This window comes from Oncorhynchus tshawytscha, linkage group LG16 (genome assembly GCF_018296145.1).
Source record: "Oncorhynchus tshawytscha isolate Ot180627B linkage group LG16, Otsh_v2.0, whole genome shotgun sequence".
In the NCBI taxonomy this organism is placed as follows: Eukaryota; Metazoa; Chordata; class Actinopteri; order Salmoniformes; family Salmonidae; genus Oncorhynchus; species Oncorhynchus tshawytscha.
Window position 1 is genome coordinate 50,897,162 of NC_056444.1, and position 18,910 is coordinate 50,916,071.

General features: G+C 42.2%; 1 protein-coding gene across 3 annotated transcripts in view; it reads right to left on the reverse strand.

Moving 5' to 3' along the window:
- Positions 1-17,020, reverse strand: part of LOC112258283 (helicase ARIP4-like) — a 68,476-nt gene extending 51,456 nt beyond the window's left edge. For 2 of the 3 annotated variants that reach the window (XM_042299307.1, XM_042299306.1), the window contains exon 1: positions 16,856-17,020. The gene's annotated coding sequence lies outside the window, so the exon portion shown is untranslated. The remainder of the gene's footprint in view (positions 1-16,855) is intronic. The other variant, XM_042299309.1, reaches the window with a different exon arrangement.
- Between the last annotated feature and the right edge of the window lie 1,890 nt (positions 17,021-18,910).

Consider the following 18,910-nt stretch of genomic DNA (forward strand, 5'->3'; position numbering starts at 1 on the left):
TAGTTTACTGCCTTGTGTGCATTACTGCGCTTATAATGTGAAGAAATAGTATATCAACATTTTAAGCTAAACGTTCTGATCCGATGCATAAGACTCATTGCTTTTTAAAGCGTATTTTTTTATGCAGCCTGTTGGCCTACTGGTTGTATTATTTTGGGATATCACCCCACAACTGTCCCAGAGTGTTTGGAATAGGCTATTTTTTCCCTCGCACAGAACGACAAACTGACCAATAGAATAACGTTGTTGCTATGAAAGTGAACTGTGTCTACGCGTGATCAGGGGTGATCAGGGGTTGAAAAAAAGTTTTTTAGATGGAAGCAAAACAGAACAAAAACGTGGATAAACATCTGAATTTGTCCAATAGAAACTTGTTTGGAACTGTTGGACTAATGATTACACTCTATATCAAGCTAGATGCAGGCAAGAGTATGTAAGGTGGTATTGAATGTCACTGTCTGTCCATGTGTCACGGTCTGTCGCCTGATGTCACCGTCTGTCCATGTGTCACGGTCTGTCGCCTGAAATGTGTGTCTCCACCTACATTGTAAACGTTCATTCATAGGCTTGGTTGTTGAAACCTCATGATGGGTATAGGGGAAATTTGAGTATCATGTAGTAGCCTAAACCTATCACTGTTACATTTAGCTGGGTGAATGGAATATGAATGAGTCATCCAATATGCTGTAATAGAAATAAGGCCAAACATACAAAAAAAAAAAAAAATGTCCTCCCTCATCTTAAACGGCACTGACTTGGCCTTATGTAATGGAAAAACAATACATCACTCCTTGCAATTAACAGTCTTTGCATAACTGGGCAGCAGAGAGAGGCAGAGCTAGAAGTATATGCCAAGGCTAACAATGTGTCAGGGTTGTATTACGATACACTGTTTACTGACAGGACCAGACCTGTAGACACAGTGAGTCCAATCATGTCTAAGGGCTTTCCTACCTCACTGAAACACTGGGATACATACAGTACAACCCCAGTTACATTAAAGGGTATGTGTACTGTTTTTATAGGGCTCTCAAATCACACTTATTTTTTTATATAGAACATCCAATTTTGTTGTTTTTCTAAGTCCGCAATAATGTTTAAACCACATCAGGAGACCATTTAAGTCTGGGGAAAAATTGAAGAATTGTCAATTTTTGGGTGTAGTCACCCGGTGTTGCTGTAGCGCTCATGTGATTGCAAAGTTTGCAAAACAAATGGCCACTGGATTGATGCAAATAATCATGATTTCATTCTGCCAGCTACTTTGTAGTTAACATTTCATTGAGAATATTTCTGGGAAAGCCTTTCCATCTCTACCAGAAGGTTTCTAATTAGCATAATCGCTACCAGCTACACAAAGTGTAGACCTGTGTGTGCCCCGCCCACATACAGAGACAGGGCTATTCCTGTGCCGTTACAGAAAGTTGCATGAAAATACGAAACACTAACGCATTTTGTTCATGTCTTATGATTCTCTTGGGCAAACAATTACATTTTCGAACAAGGTCAATGATTTAATAAAAATGTCCTATTAAGTTGAATGCATATTTTTATATTCAACAGAAACAAAGTAAAAATGGTTAAACTTTGTTTCCATTGAACATGCCATACAGATAATGGGATTTTAATTCATTATATGAAGAGTGCCTTGGTCCCCCTTTCTTTTTGATGACCAATTTACCCCTTTTACCAAAGAGCACCTTCTGTCTACCTAAATCTACTAGTGTACCTTAGCAGCGGTTCCCTTATTTTCTACATTGTTGAATTCTGTTATAAATGTCTTTATTCCGGATTTTATAGGGCCCTATGTTTATCCATGTACACTGTGTATACCAGGGATATCCAACCTTTTCTAGCATGAGAGCTAGTCATTTTTTTTTTTTAGCTTTCAATTAGGAATATTCAGCTCTTCACCACTCCCCTGCAACTCTTCGCCGCAACTCTTCCCCAGGTCCTTAGCGTACAAGAGAAAGTAGTGCCCTACATTTTCTGCCAATACACATGTTAAAAATAATGGTTCATAAACAACTCTAAAGGGGGCCCTGTAAAATGTGATCTTTTCCCCCAAATTCTGGTTGATATTTTCCCAAATCATATTCTCACTTTTAGATTTTTTTTTTTTTTGGGGGGGTTTCACTCTCAAAATTGTTCATAGAGGAACTAAATTCCCCTTTAATTGTGCATCTAGCGAATGAGGTATGTGCCGTATTAGCTACGGTTCTGAAGGCTAAAATTGAATGTACTCTCCGATTTGTTTGGCGAGCTACTCATAGGTGGGCTGGTAGCTCACGATCGACCTGTTATAGACCCCAGGTGTACACTATAGTGCAGGAGTTAGTCTTCAATTGACATCTTAATGATACCAGAGGGCCTGGAGGAGAAACATTGCACTAACTTGGGTTACAGTTAGTCAAAAACCTATTTGTGATTTAGCCAACTCTGTTGTATTTGTTGTCATGCCAGATCACATAGGCTATCCTAATGGCTAGCATCAACAAATGTTTTTCATTTAGGACTTAGCTAAAGCATACAGGCCTGGCAATCAGGCTAGCAGATTTTGCTTTAGGCTTCTTTTGATAAAAACAACTATAGAGAGGGAAAGAAACCCTCATCTTTCTTCCTTTCCACACAACTCCTCCTGTGGGGTTTTCACTGATGAATCGTGCTGCTGTTTTGTCAAAGAAATACTGTAGACAAAGAAGCGGCCCGGACACACACACACACACACACACACACACACACACACACACACACACACACAAAAGATGTAAAACACAAACAGACTAGAGGGAAGACTTGTCAGAGTTGTGGATCCCTGGGAAGAGTCAAACAGCAGAATGAAAGATGCTGGCAGCAGCCTATTCCTGAGAGGCAAAGCTCTCATGATGCATTTGAGCTCATCACTCAGCTTGGTGAAATTAAATTCACATCACTCACAGCCTTTTTCTGTGCCAATGCAGTGCATATCATCGTGATCCAACCCAGCTTCAATGTCAGGTTAGCCAACACAACCGTGAGCAAAGAGCTTTAAAGGACTCTAAAACACAGACGCTAAGTAACTCATAGAACACAACTTCCAGCTATAGAGACTTGAATTCAAGGAAGAAAATTATGGTTGGTGGGAAGAGGATAGCAATGGAGGAATTATCCGTAACAAAAGAGCAAGCTAATTGGAAGGTTAACAATGACCTTGTTAGCTTCCCAGGAAGGGGTCGGGTCACTGTTTCAATTCTACAGGGAGAGGGGCTGCCTTTTCAGACAAGAGACACAACAAGCCCTATTCACCGGTACATGACCTTGGTTTGTGAAACGATTGTATAGAAATATATGGTTTGTGTATAATATAAGTGTTTCTTTCTCCATGTAGAGTATGGGGGGAAAAAAACTGCACTACCCCTCACGAAGATCAACGGGGGGGAACCAGTCAATGGAGTGACCACATACCTGGGGATTGAGAAACTGAAATTCAAAGAAAACACGACAACAGAGAATGTTCTTTTTGCACAACCTGAACAAGGTTTGGGCATTATACTGTATACTGGGGTATTTTGAAAAAAAAAACGAAAAAAAAAAACAATGGTTTTCAATACTGTCAAGCTTTTATAAATAAATTTGAATATTTGCATCTACTTTTTAAGTAAATACCTGTAGTCAACTTGTGCAATACGGTGGAAGATAAAGTAGATCGCTGTCTTCATTTTACATGTCACAATTTTTCATTATGAAGCTTACTGGTAGTGCCCAGTCATGTGGCGTTTGTTTCCAAGCACACAATGAGATTGGAGACTTGTGAGTAAACTCACTGTTGTGCAGCTCGCACCAGGTGATCTAGTTACCGTATGGAATTCACAACTAAATGTTTGACAGGTAGATTTCTAAGTGGTTAGCTTCTTCCAAAATCCATCTTTGCTTGTTAACAGCAGAGAATCCCCTTCGGGATCAAGAGCCTTGCTGTCAAATGTTTGTTTTGTGCATGCAGAAAACTGAGTAGCATTTTTAGGCCAGAGCCTCGTTAGCATTCTCTATGGGGACTCTCCATGTACTTGTTAGCAATGCTAACCTTCAGATTACAAAAGCTCAGTGGGGTTTGAAAATAGCGCCCGTTGTGTTCAGTGTCAGTATTACCAAATATCCCGCTATAGCACAAGGTCGTTATGATGGCATTACAATCTGGATACCGCCCAAGCCTAAACTGATCTATTGCAATGTTGATCGCCATATCTTGCAGATTTTTTACAAATCTGTCCCGGAGAGTGTCCTATTATTTGGCCTGTTATGTGCAAGACCAAACTGCAGCAACACATAAAAACAGCGAGCAAGATAAATGGTATTGGCCAAGAGTCGGCCAACAGCCAGTACACAAATCTTATACTCCAAAAACATGACAAACATTCTACGGAAGGATAATTCTAAAAAGGACAGTACCGACTTCCTCTTAAATTCACCCAAAGCAGCCTGACTGTGGGGAAAATACTTATTGAAAAGAAACAAATAGATACAGGGACTTTCAGCCATTAGGCTGTATAATGGAAAGACATAGCAAAGACTATTGATTGGTTTGAAGGGAGTGTGTATTGAACATCCACTGTAAATATGTAACCCATTGCACTTTTCATATCAATTTTATTGTGTACCATTCTGTGTTTGTCTTTTAAGCACATGACCAAACGAATTTCCCCCTGGTGGGATAATAAAGTAATAAAGTTAATCTAATCTAAGGAGTTATGACATTTCAAACATGCATTGTATCCTCCTCCTGAATGAATCCCCGGCAGCAATGGAGACCACCTGGGACGGGGGAGGGGTTGAGGTCTGGTTGTCTCGTGTCCTCAAAACCCACATGCCAAACGAGGGAGGGGAGTACATAGACTAAACCCTGCTAAAATAGGGCCACCCAACATCATCTAGATTCTAGATGAGGTAACGCAGGGTCAAGGGACACCACAGACATGGTCCGAAGGATACGAGCCCAGCCCCCAGCACCCTCAGGACAGCGCCAGAGTCCAGACCAGACCGCAGCACCCTCAGGACAGAGCCAAACAGCCGGACTGAAGGTCATGGGGGACAAGGCCACCAGGCTGGAAACAGGAAGCGAGAGGAGTCGCATAGGGCTGCAGTTGGGACTCCTTAAAAACACGACACTTCAATACAGCTACGCACTGAAGTTTATTTTCGTAGCAGGTTAGGGGAGCATTTTCTCTAACCTTAACCAAATTCTCCTAACATGCTACATTAATTCTCCCGACCTGCTCGGTAAGCTCTCCTAACCTGCGAAAAAGTCACTTCCGGTTATGCTGTCTCAAAACACGAAGCGGAGTTGACTTCTTTTGGAAAATTAGCCTCAGTGTTGGAAACAAACATTATGTTGTCATTCAGAATTACATGTATTTACACTGAGTGAACAAATCATTAGGAACACCTTCCTAATTTTGAGTTGCACCCACTTTTGCCCTTAGAACAGCATCAATTAGTCGGGGCATGGACTCTACAAGGTGTCAAAAGTATTCCACAGTTGTGTCAAGTTGGCTAGATGTCCTTTGGGCAGTGGACCATTCATGATACACATGGGAACTGTTCAGCGTTAAAAACCCAGCAGCATTGCAGTTCTTGACACACTCAAAACAGTGCACCTGGCACCTACTTCCATACTCCGTTCGCAGGCACTTAAATATTTTGTCTTGCCCATTCACCCTCTGAATGGCACACATGCACCATGCAGGTTTCAATTTCTATAGGCTTAACATGTCTCCTCCCTTTCATCTACACTGTTTTTAGTGGATTTAACAAGTGACATCAATAAGGGATCATAGCTTTCACCTGGATTCACCTTTTCAGTCTGTAATGGAAAGAGCAGGTATTCCTAATGTTTTGTACGCTCAGTGTATTTTACAAGCTATAGCACACAATATTTTACAAATGCATGTTTTTAAAAAGGACCAAAGAGTTTGATCTGCCTCATGTTTTCATTTTTGCCTTGAAAAAAAAGAAAAAGAGATACTGGTATTGTCCCAGCCATAGAATCTCACTACAGTTTCTTCGTCACTTCCTCACACAAATAAACACACACGTTGAGATAAAGGCCACACACACATAACGTGAGATGTCACACACCTCTGTGTGTCTACCATGTCCCTCAGGGTGGTGGTGGTGGTCGGGGGGGGGGGGGTCAGGGTTTGTCAAGTTAATTTTGTACGTGTCGTGTTGCCTAAGCCACTTCAACACAATGGTTGCAACTCTCTTCCACCAAAAGAGAAAGAGAGGGAGTGAAAGGCATTTTTTCATCTGCGAAGGCAAGAAAAGTGAAGGGGGGGGGGAATGCTTAAGGAGGCCACTGAAACGAAAGACAGCTGCTTGCATAAGCTGACTTACATAAGAGCTGGCTAATGCCGCTGTTATTTACAAGTAAAGTTTTATGAGATATGCTTAAAACAAAGATGCACACACAGTTAGGCATGCACGTCAGCGTAGGTTGAATGCCCTGTTCCTGCTTGTCCTTATAAAAACACAAAAAGGAAATCCAGCAGTGAACATTGAAACTACAGTCCAGTATACAGTCCAGGGCACAGTGGGAAGTCCCCCTCTGATGTCCTGAGACCTGTCTGTCTCCCAGGGCACAGAGCCTCAGAACACCTAAAGGGCACGCATCAAAAAGGGACACATAGGGTGAAGTGGGCAGTGCAGCCCATCTGATGTATAGCTAAATATGGATGCGAGTCTGACCCTTTGATACAGTCGGTCTACAATGTGCTGTACCTCCAAAACTCGTTGTATATCAGTAACCTCTACCATTTCATCACTAAGTAAACATTGAAAAATTACTTTGACAAGCTCAACTTAAGCTGATCAATTTGTTTGTATAAACAAAAAAGGCATGTTGGGTAAGACTAAACTATCTACAGAGAGATAAAAAAAAACATCAAAGTAATGTCATAAAACAATTGTTTTGCTTGTGTGTTTCATAACGTAAATCGATTTTTTTTAACAACACCCCCCCCCAAACACACATAATAGCCAGTAGAGCTGGCCGATACGGACAAAAATCCATAACAATAAACTGCCTGAATTTATGTGATAATGATCAATAGAACATGTGACCAGATTCAGAAAACTAGGCGTATGTCGCAAGTCACTACTTCACAGGGGAGCCGTTTGAACGTAATTGGTTTTTTTAAAGATCAAAATGTGTTTTTTTTGGGCAGAAATGCCTTCTTGAACATGTGAACTTTCATGTGCCTTAATAACAAACTTGTACGCCATCTGTAAATACGAATACAATTGTTAAATTACGAGCCTTGTTGGTTAAGCCACAGAAAAAGTGAGCAACCTTCCCACTAGCCATAATTGACTGAGATAATGAGTGGGCTGGACATGCCGAGAGAGGAGTTTGGATTGGTTTGCCATAGAAGCTCATCAGTCTGTGTTGGTAATCCTGTCGAACACGGCTTTAAAAAAAAACATATATTGTGTAGTGGAGCTGCATAAAAGTGTGGCTCACGTTTTGATATCAGTGGAATTAGAGTATGATCGCTAAAGAGATGGAGGAAACACCTGTCTCCGGATTACATCTTCAAACTAAGAGAAACCATGGCATGCCATCCTGACTTGGAGATGTATACATCATTGCACATTTAAGATAAACATGTAACGCTAGACAAATTGACAAAAAGTGGTTTCATTTCAAGCTAGCGTACTGTTCGCCAGCTAGCTGACGTTATCATTCGTTTCCCAGAGTCGTGTGCTGTTCTAATAAGAGCCTAATGTTATCTAGCTAACATTGAACATGGTTGGTTTGCTCTCAGCACTGTGGCATTGTTGGCACTGTTTATTGTTTAACTAGTTAACGTTGGTTGGCTGGCTCGTTAGCTAAAGTTACGAGACGTGTGTACAACACCCATTGAATATGGCCGGTGTCAGTAAATGTCTGCAAACAAGCGTAATGAAATTGTTGCCAGCAGAGCTTGCTAGGCTGTTTTCATGTTATCCAGACGTAAACAAATCATCGGACAGAGCGTCAAGTGTGTGCGCTTCGAGAGAGCAAAACGAGATAGGCGGGGCTAAAGCTTAGGGTGAGGGTGTGAACGATGCTGAATGGGCATAGACAAAGAAGAGCTCTTCACTAGATAGCAAAACATTCAAAGGTGTTTTTCTGAAAAGTGAGTTTACAAGTTGATCAACTTTCGAAGCAGGATTACTTTCCCATTGTTCTACAAATGCAGTGTATGATATACCAATTTGTAGCTCTGAGTCTCTACTTTCATAATGTAAAAAACACAATTTCAAAATGTTGTTACATAAGACCAAATCCAGGTGTCGAGTCACATATGTTTATAACGTTAAAGAGATTATCTGGTACTTTTGTATAGTCTTTAGCCAGAAGGTCTGAAAGTAGCCCTCATGGGCCAAAAGTGGTCCCAGGAAACTGCGGAACACGTCACATGTGCAGATATGTGCACCACGTCATTGCGCTCTCTCTCTCGCTCTGCTGTGTGCACCTTGCTAGCGATCACTAAAATGGCGACGGGCTGAAGCTCATTCGCTAGAACTCGAAATGCTAGGGGGCTGGCCCACGTGGGAGAAAATGTAGGGGAAAAGGCTCGGCACGGCTTCCAGAAAAACAGTCACTTTCAAATGGTGTGGCTAATTAAGGTAAGACAGTAATTCTGTTCATAGATTATGCAGGTATGAACTACATATTGACACATCCAGCCCCAAAGCAAGAGGTTTAAAAAAAATACTTGGTAGTTGCCAAAGTACCGGAGCAGGTCTTTAATGTGCACCACAGTTTTATCTTTTAAACTACTACTACTACTAGTTTGATGGTTGTGGTCATCAATTGTCCCATTAACAATCACCCATGTTAGCAAACATTTAATTTCAAACGTCACATTTCTCTATTATAGGCTACTTATCGTAATGAACAATATCAGCAAAACGCCTGCGATCGGTGTCAATAATGTTCCGTTTGTCGTGCCAGTTCTAGTACCCAGATAGATCATTAGCTTACATTCAGCCTAGTGGCGAGGCAGGCAGATGGGGGCAGATTGAAAATAGCTCCCTGATGACTCTATTAAAAGCTTCTCCGTTTGTGACCCGCTGCGGTGAACAATGCTGACCCCGGGTCCCCAAGGTATTTTTAGGAGATAAACCCAATGCCAACAGAGGATTTTCTAAAACAGGAAGCCTAATCCCCTCCCACGTACCTGAGGAACAGACACACGTCACCAAACTCCAGGGATATGTAAGGCCACACAATTCTATTGTGTAATTATTCTTTTGAATAGGTTGTACAACATGACTATCTTCTCTACACCAATAAACTATAGTGGATGTGAAAAAAACTATGATCTGAGTGAGCAGAGAAGAAGTACCATCCAATCCAGGTTTTAGCAAAGGGTCACTTGGACACAACAGACAGATTCAGTAAGGAAGGATAACTAAAAGGAGTGGTCTGGGAGGGGATCGCATATCCCTGTGTGGGTTGGTGGGGACAAACAGGGTTTCTGTTGAACAATCCCCTGCTCACTGGTACATCATCAACAGTGGTGCTGTCGCCTAGATTCGGACAGACACCCCACCTTCCCTTACCATTCAAACAGACTGCTTATATACACTCAACAGACAGACGGACACCATATCCAGACGGACACACGTACCAAAAGAGATGGGCAAACACACATGCACAACCCCTTCCCGTCTTCTATTCAACGCACAAACACGCACGCACACACACACACACACTATACGAAGTAAAAACTAAGATATCTTAAGTTGTTTTTAAGTTGTGAATGTTGAGGAGTTAGAGATAGAGAGACGGACCTAAAAACATTGAAATCAACAGCCTGAAAGCCTGTCGTTCTGGCACTTATTATATCAATTTTTTTAATATATTTTTTTATTACCTTTATTTAACCAGGTAGGCAAGTTGAGAACAAGTTCTCATTTACAATTGCAACCTGACCAAGACAAAGCAAAGCAGTTCGACAGATACAACGACACAGAGTTACACATGGAGTAAAACAAACATACAGTCAATAATACAGTATAAACAAGTCTATATACAATGTGAGCAAATGAGGTGAGAAGGGAGGTAAAGGCAAAAAAAAGGCCATGGTGGCAAAGTAAATACAATATAGCAAGTAAAACACTGGAATGGTAGTTTTGCAATGGAAGAATGTGCAAAGTAGAAATAAAAAAATAATGGGGTGCAAAGGAGCAAAATAAATAAATAAATTAAAATTAAATACAGTTGGGAAAGAGGTAGTTGTTTGGGCTAAAATATAGGTGGGCTATGTACAGGTGCAGTAATCTGTGAGCTGCTCTGACAGTTGGTGCTTAAAGCTAGTGAGGGAGATAAGTGTTTCCAGTTTCAGAGATGTTTGTAGTTCGTTCCAGTCATTGGCAGCAGAGAACTGGAAGGAGAGGCGGCCAAAGAAAGAATTGGTTTTGGGGGTGACTAGAGAGATATACCTGCTGGAGCGTGTGCTACAGGTGGGAGATGCTATGGTGACCAGCGAGCTGAGATAAGGGGGGACTTTACCTAGCAGGGTCTTGTAGATGACATGGAGCCAGTGGGTTTGGCGACGAGTATGAAGCGAGGGCCAGCCAACGTGAGCGTACAGGTCGCAATGGTGGGTAGTATATGGGGCTTTGGTGACAAAACGGATTGCACTGTGATAGACTGCATCCAATTTGTTGAGTAGGGTATTGGAGGCTATTTTGTAAATGACATCGCCAAAGTCGAGGATTGGTAGGATGGTCAGTTTTACAAGGGTATGTTTGGCAGCATGAGTGAAGGATGCTTTGTTGCGAAATAGAAGCCAATTCTAGATTTAACTTTGGATTGGAGATGTTTGATATGGGTCTGGAAGGAGAGTTTACAGTCTAACCAGACACCTAAGTATTTGTAGTTGTCCACGTATTCTAAGTCAGAGCCGTCCAGAGTAGTGATGTTGGACAGGCGGGTAGGTGCAGGTAGCGATCGGTTGAAGAGCATGCATTTAGTTTTACTTGTATTTAAGAGCAATTGGAGGCCACGGAAGGAGAGTTGTATGGCATTGAAGCTTGCCTGGAGGGTTGTTAACACTGTCCAAAGAAGGGCCGGAAGTATACAGAATGGTGTCGTCTGCGTAGAGGTGGATCAGAGACTCACCAGCAGCAAGAGCGACCTCATTGATGTATACAGAGAAGAGAGTCGGTCCAAGAATTGAACCCTGTGGCACCCCCATAGAGACTGCCAGAGGTCTGGACAGCAGACCCTCCGATTTGACACACTGAACTCTATCAGAGAAGTAGTTGGTGAACCAGGCGAGGCAAACATTTGAGAAACCAAGGCTGTCGAGTCTGCCGATGAGGATGTGGTGATTGACAGAGTCGAAAGCCTTGGCCAGATCAATGAATACGGCTGCACAGTAATGTTTCTTATCGATGGCGGTTAAGATATCGTTTAGGACCTTGAGCGTGACTGAGGTGCACCCATGACCAGCTCTGAAACCAGATTGCATAGCAGAGAAGGTATGGTGAGATTCAAAATGGTCGGTAATCTGTTTGTTGACTTGGCTTTCGAAGACCTTAGAAAGGCATGGTAGGATAGATATAGGTCTGTAGCAGTTTGGGTCAAGAGTGTCCCCCCCTTTGAAGAGGGGGATGACCGCAGCTGCTTTCCAATCTTTGGGAATCTCAGACGACACGAAAGAGAGGTTGAACAGGCTAGTAATAGGGGTGGCAACAATTTCGGCAGATAATTTTAGAAAGAAAGGGTCCAGATTGTCTAGCCCGGCTGATTTGTAGGGGTCCAGATTTTGCAGCTCTTTCAGAACATCAGCTGAATGGATTTGGGAGAAGGAGAAATGGGGAAGGCTTGGGCGAGTTGCTGTTGGGGGTGCAGTGCTGTTGACCGGGGTAGGAGTAGCCAGGTGGAAAGCATGGCCAGCTGTAGAAAAATGCTTATTGAAATTCTCAATTATGGTGGATTTATCAGTGGTGACAGTGTTTCCTATCTTCAGTGCAGTGGGCAGCTGGGAGGTGTTCTTATTCTCCATGGACTTTACAGTGTCCCAGAACTTTTTTGAGTTAGTGTTGCAGGAAGCAAATTTCTGCTTGAAAAAGCTAGCCTTGGCTTTTCTAACTGCCTGTGTATAATGGTTTCTAGCTTCCCTGAACAGCTGCATATCACGGGGGCTGTTCGATGCTAATGCAGAACGCCATAGAATGTTTTTGTGTTGGTTAAGGGCAGTCAGGTCTGGGGAGAACCAAGGGCTATATCTGTTCCTGGTTCTAAATTTCTTGAATGGGGCATGTTTATTTAAGATGGTTAGGAAGGCATTTAAAAAAAATATCCAGGCATCCTCTACTGACGGGATGAGATCAATATCCTTCCAGGATACCCCAGCCAGGTCGATTAGAAAGGCATGCTCGCAGAAGTGTTTCAGGGAGCGTTTTACAGTGATGAGTGGAGGTCGTTTGACCGCTGACCCATTACGGATGCAGGCAATGAGGCAGTGATCGCTGAGATCTTGGTTGAAGACAGCAGAGGTGTATTTAGAGGGGAAGTTGGTTAGGATGATATCTATGAGGGTGCCCGTGTTTAAGGCTTTGGGGAGGTACCTGGTAGGTTCATTGATAATTTGTGTGAGATTGAGGGCATCAAGTTTAGATTGTAGGATGGCTGGGGTGTTAAGCATGTTCCAGTTTAGGTCGCCTAGCAGCACGAACTCTGAAGATAGATGGGGGGCAATCAGTTCACATATGGTGTCCAGAGCACAGCTGGGGGCAGAGGGTGGTCTATAGCAGGCGGCAACGGTGAGAGACTTGTTTTTAGAGAGGTGTATTTTTAAAAGTAGAAGTTCAAATTGTTTGGGGACAGAACTCTGCAGGCTATCTTTGCAGTAGATTGCAACACCGCCCCCTTTGGCAGTTCTATCTTGTCTGAAAATGTTGTAGTTTGGAATTAAAATTTCTGAATTTTTGGTGGTCTTCCTAAGCCAGGATTCAGACACAGCTAGAACATCCGGGTTGGCAGAGTGTGCTAAAGCAGTGAATAGAACAAACTTAGGGAGGAGGCTTCTAATGTTAACATGCATGAAACCAAGGCTATTACGGTTACAGAAGTCGTCAAAAGAGAGCGCCTGGGGAATAGGAGTGGAGCTAGGCACTGCAGGGCCTGGATTCACCTCTACATCGCCAGAGGAACATAGGAGGAGTAGAATAAGGGTACGGCTAAAAGCTATGAGAATTGGTCGTCTAGAACGTCTGGAACATAGAGTAAAAGGAGGTTTCTGGGGGCGGTAAAATAGCATCAAGGTATAATGTACAGACAAAGGTATGGTAGTATGTGAATACAGTGGAGGTAAACCTAGGTATTGAGTGATGAAGAGAGAGATATTGTCTCTAGAAACATCATTGAAACCAGGAGATGTCATTGCATGTGTGGGTGGTGGAACTAATAGGTTGGATAAGGTATAGTGAGCAGGACTAGAGGCTCTACAGTGAAATAAGCCAATAAACACTAACCAGAACAGCAATGGACAAGACATATTGACATTAAGGAGAGGCATGCTTAGTCGAGTGATCAAAAGGGTCCAGTGAGTGGAGAGGTTGGTTGGGGGTCACGGCAATTTAGACAGCTAGCCAGGCCATCGGTAGCAAGCTAGCATAGGATGGAGGTCTGTTGTTAGCCACCTCTTGCGTTCCGTCAGTAGATTAGTGGGGTTCCGTGTGGTAGAGGGGATTCATCCAAATCACACAACAACAAAAATAATAAAAACAATAAATATAGTTATAGAGGCCCAAGAAGAAAACATAATAATAATAAAAATAAATAAATTGTCCGATTGTCTATTCAGATAGCAGCCGGTAAGACAGCTAACGGTTAGCAGGCCGCAGATGGGCGTTCAGGTAACGTCGCGACGGAGGAGCCAGCCGGATCTCCTTCGGGTAGATAGCGTCGGCAGTCCAGTTGTGAAGGCCCGGTGGGGCTCCGCGTAGGCAGTAAAACGGGTCCGGATAGGTGACTGCAGCCCAGGAGTGATTGATGGAACTCAGGAGTGATTGACGGAGCTGGCTAGCTCCGGAATAATTGATGTTTGCTCCGGAATCGACAAAGGCCGATAGTCACACGGATAGCAGCTAGCTAGCTGTGAGATCCGGGTATGAATGTCCAGAGAGCAGTCGAAATCCAGGGACATGGAGAGAAAAATTGGTCCGGTATGTTCCGAGCCGCGCTGCGCCGTACAGAACTGGCGATAGATTTTCGAGCTAAAGGATAGCTGATGACCACAAACCGTGGTTAGCTGAATACTAACGATTTGCCAGTAAAGAAGCTAACTAGCTTCTGAACTAGCTTCTGATTAGCTTCTGGCTAGTTTCTGGCTAGCTTCTTGGAGTTTCTGGCTAGCTTCTTGGAGTTTCTGGCTAGCTTCTTGGAGGATTACAGATTTGAGGTAAATAATACTTTTTTATAAATATAAATTGGTGAGGCGGGTTGCAGGAGAGTGTTTTGAAGATGAGTTGATGGAAAATAAAAATAAAATGTATGTGAAAAAAGTTGTAAATATATATATACAGGACACGACAAGACGAGGACAAAAGACGTCTGAACTGCTATGCCACCTTGGAGTATCAATGACCTTAGCCTCTAAATATTTTAGACTGTTCCATCAAGAAACAGGCAAAAACAGTGGTCTTATTTATTTGGTATCAGAAAGGGCTCAAAAAGAGCTCTTCAACGGACTCGGCGGTCAACTGGCGTCTTTACAAAGGACCCCTGTGGATCTTAGAACAGTTAGCCAATCAAATGACAAGATTGTGCACTTAAAACATGCATTTAACAATATCCTGAGTGAATTAGCTGGTGACTCATCATTTAAAAACTAAAAAATGGTCACTATAAAAATGTATTTGTTGGAAAATTAATCAATCAACGAAGCATCGCGGTCAAAAGAGAACCCATCTCCAAAAGTGAACATTTTCAGGAAATGGAAAACATGGACAAATTTGACCTTGAACATACACACAAAACAGGTAAGTGTTATAAAATCCCAGTCTTACTGGCAGCTACTCAATTACATAAACCAGAACATTCCAAGTATAAGAATCATGGTGATCCCAGTCTATGGACTGCCTGCTGGGATCTCATATAGGCCATGTGAGTGATATGCCTATATCTGTTCTGCTGGGCTCTCTTTTTGACCTCTACTTACTCTTCAGAGAAGCCTTTACCCAGGCGTAAAGATGCCCCTCCACTCGGTCTAGTACAGAACAGTACGTACCACGTACAGACCATTTGGACATAAATAATGGAGCTAGGGTGGATGGGTTTCAGCAAGAAGAGCAGAGATGGTGCAGCTCTAGAGCCATTTAGTGTATATTTCTACATGTGTCTTTACACCTGTATCAGGGACTTAGCCTGTTGGGTGTACGAGGGAGGGGACAGTGCACAAACCTCATGATTAAGAGGAGACAAGGAAGGGACAGAGTTATAAGCTTGGGGAGTTTGAGGGTTGAGATAAACAGGAGGAGGAGTGCTGCTCCTCTTTTCGGGCAGACAGGGAGTGAGGCGAGTGCGTAGGAGAGACAGTTGGGCTAGGTGTCATGTCACCCTCCCTCGCCCGCGGTCTCCCGCTGTGCTTGTTAGCAGGAACAGAGTGAGTGAGCGAGCGCCGGCAGCAGCCACCCTCGGACGCTCTAAAAGGAGAGGGCCTTTTAAAAATGTTCCCGACAGATCACATCTGGTATCCGTGTGTTGAACTGAGGTGAGAAAAGGCAGAGGGTATAGACATACGCTGAGCACATCGTTGTCTTGTGTTGGTCAAGACTTTTCAGCATGCACCAAGTGGGGTAAGAAAAGACACTTTCGGCAACCACAAAGCTAATGGGGTGGTTGATTAAAGGTAAAGAAATCAACTGCTGCAGAAATCATCATGGCTGGTCAACATGACAATGGACATGGAGCTGATGTGGCAGCTTGAACACAAATTGACCCCCAAAAAAAAAAAAAAAAAAAAAAAAAGATTACAAGAGCAAAGGAGAAAGAACAAGTGTGATGGATTAAAAAGACAGAACAGACAGTTTCTTCTTCACAGAACACGCAATGTTGTGCCTGGGACAGACCTGGGTTCAAATACTATTTAGGGTATTTCAATTACTTTCAAATACATCTGGGACTGGTAGATAGAGTTCATTAGATACATGATCTAAAAGGGAGATTAAGCAAATGTACTGAAATTCCTTTCAACAAAATAACTGTTAAACCAGGGGATCAGGGCAGGGCAAAGAGCCTAATCACTCAGCACAACACACCTTTCAATCCCATTAACACCACATTTAGATAGTTGAATCTCTGGTAGGACTAAATCCCAATTCTTATTCTCGCAAAATATGGTTATTCAACAAAAAAAATGGAGGTAAGATGTTGAGGCAGATAGACTAAATTACCTAAACAAAATGTACAATATAACATAAGTTATGTACGTTCTTGTGTCACATCAAAACAACGCCGCCAAAAACCACAGGTTAAACTAGTTTTGAATTTCAGATGTCACTTTTAGTATGCCATAATTATTATAACTCACTATTGGAAGTTAATTGTTATTTTGTCTGTTGTAGAATTGCAACAATAAACCATCCTCCATGACCAATGCTTTGCCCCCCCCCCCCCGAAACACGCTGACTGTAGATACCAAAACCCACGCGTTTCATAACACGCGCTCACCGCAATGGCAATGCAGTCTGAACACCAGCGATGTGCACTAGGATCTCATTGCCCAGTTGACACAGGCAGCCAAAACACGACCCAATGTCCCCACAATGAAAACCCCCACAATTAAATTAGGCATGTAAACGAAAAAAGTATGCTCACCTTTCGTATTCACTGCGTGAAATGTCTTGAATCATTTACATTCAATAAATGTTCAGTTACATGCAGGTTGAAATTCTTTAATCAGTTTGAGGAACAGCGATGCTATCGGTCCCCTTCAGGAATACAAACAACAACAAAAAAGCCAATACGAGAGTTCCGGAAACGCACTGCCAAAATGTTTAAACATTCGTCGACGAGGGGGAACAAATTGAGTGAGACACAGGGTCGAGTTTGCGTAACACATTAATATGAATAAAGTTAAATAATACATTAATTGTGCAAACTGGTTATTATTATGTTGATTCAAGTATGGTTTTGCTTTTGCTACACGTTGAGCTAAACTGCACTTTAAACAAACATGTAATATCCAATTGCTATACCATCTAAATTAAGCAATATGATTAATTCGGCCTAAATATCAAAACAGCCAAGAAGCATGGCCAAAGCCATAAAATGAACCAATTTAAAATTGTCCAATTACTATGGGTTTTCAAGTTATGAAATGGAAGCGTTTCCAATCTGATATGCTCTTCATTCCGACAAGCCTACATTTCCTCTATTCCTAAACAGTAACACATGTAATTCTAGGTTAATTGATCGAGGGAATTATATATATTTTTGCCATTATATTTGCAAGAGATTTCACCCAGTAGGTTAGTAGTCTACTGAGTAATGATCCGAAAAAAGTCTGCTGCCTAATTGAGAAAATCTCTCGTTCTTGTGGCGCCCCCTACTGGCCAAGTATGTGAAGCGCACCCTTGATTTAGTTAAGGGCAATTCCAGGATAGAAGACTGACGCTGAGGCTCAGATTTTTTACTTTTAAATGTATGCCAAACAAAAACCAGTGCTTCTAAATATGCATTGCTTGCTGTTTGGAGTTTTAGACTGAGTTTCTGTACAGCACTTTGCAACATCTGCTGATGTATTTATAAAGCCCTTTTTACATTTGATTGATTGCAAAGTCAAACCAACCATACAACTTTATGCATTAGGAAGACTTTAACAATTTACACAGAACAGAAACAGAAACACATTTACTTGAAAACAGTCCAGATGCAAAGTTTGATAACAGATTGACGGCACAAACATCACTAACGCTTCATGCACTTCTTGTTCATTGCAGTTTGTCTTCTTTCTCTGCGAGTGACATTATACATACGGCCATATTAGTTTGAGCAACAAAAAAAACTCCAGTTTTTCGACTGTGTGACTAATATTGTAACTATATACTTGTCTATTGATCACTAATACAGTTGAAGTCGGATGTTTACATACACCTTAGTCAAATACATTTAAACTCCAGTTTTTCACAATTCCTGACATTTAATCCAAGTAAAAATTCCCTGTTTTAGTTCAGTTAGGATCACCACTTTATTTTAAGAATGTGAAATGTCAGAATAATAGTAGAGGATGATTTATTTCAGCTTTTATTTCTTTCATCACATTCCCAGTGGGTCAGTAGTTTACATACACTCAATTAGTATTTGGTAGCATTGCCTTTAAATTGTTTAACTTGGGTCAAACGTTTTGGGTAGCCTTCCACAAGCTTCCCACAATAAGTTGGGTAAATGTTGTCCCATTCCTCCTGACAGAGCTAGTGTAACTGAGTCAGGTTTGTAGGCCTCCTTGCTCGCACATGCTTTTTCAGTTCTGCTCACACATTTTCTATAGGGTTGAGGTCAGGGCTTTGTGATGGCCACTCCAATACCTTGACTTTGTGGTCCTTTAGCCATTTTGCCACAATTTTGGAAGTATGCTTGGGGTCATGGTCCATTTGGAAGACCCATTTGCGACCAAGCTTTAACTTCCTGACTGATGTCTTGAGATGTTGCTTCAATATATCCACGTAATTTTACTCTCTCATAATGATATCTATTTTGTGTAGTGCAACTGTCCCTCCTGCAGCAAAGCACCCCCACAACATGATGCTGCCACCCCCGTGCTTCACGGTTGGGATGGTGTTCTTTGGCTTGCAAGCCTCCCCCTTTTTCCTCCAAACATAACAATGGTCATTATGGCCAAACAGTTCCATTTTTGTTTCATCAGACAAGAGG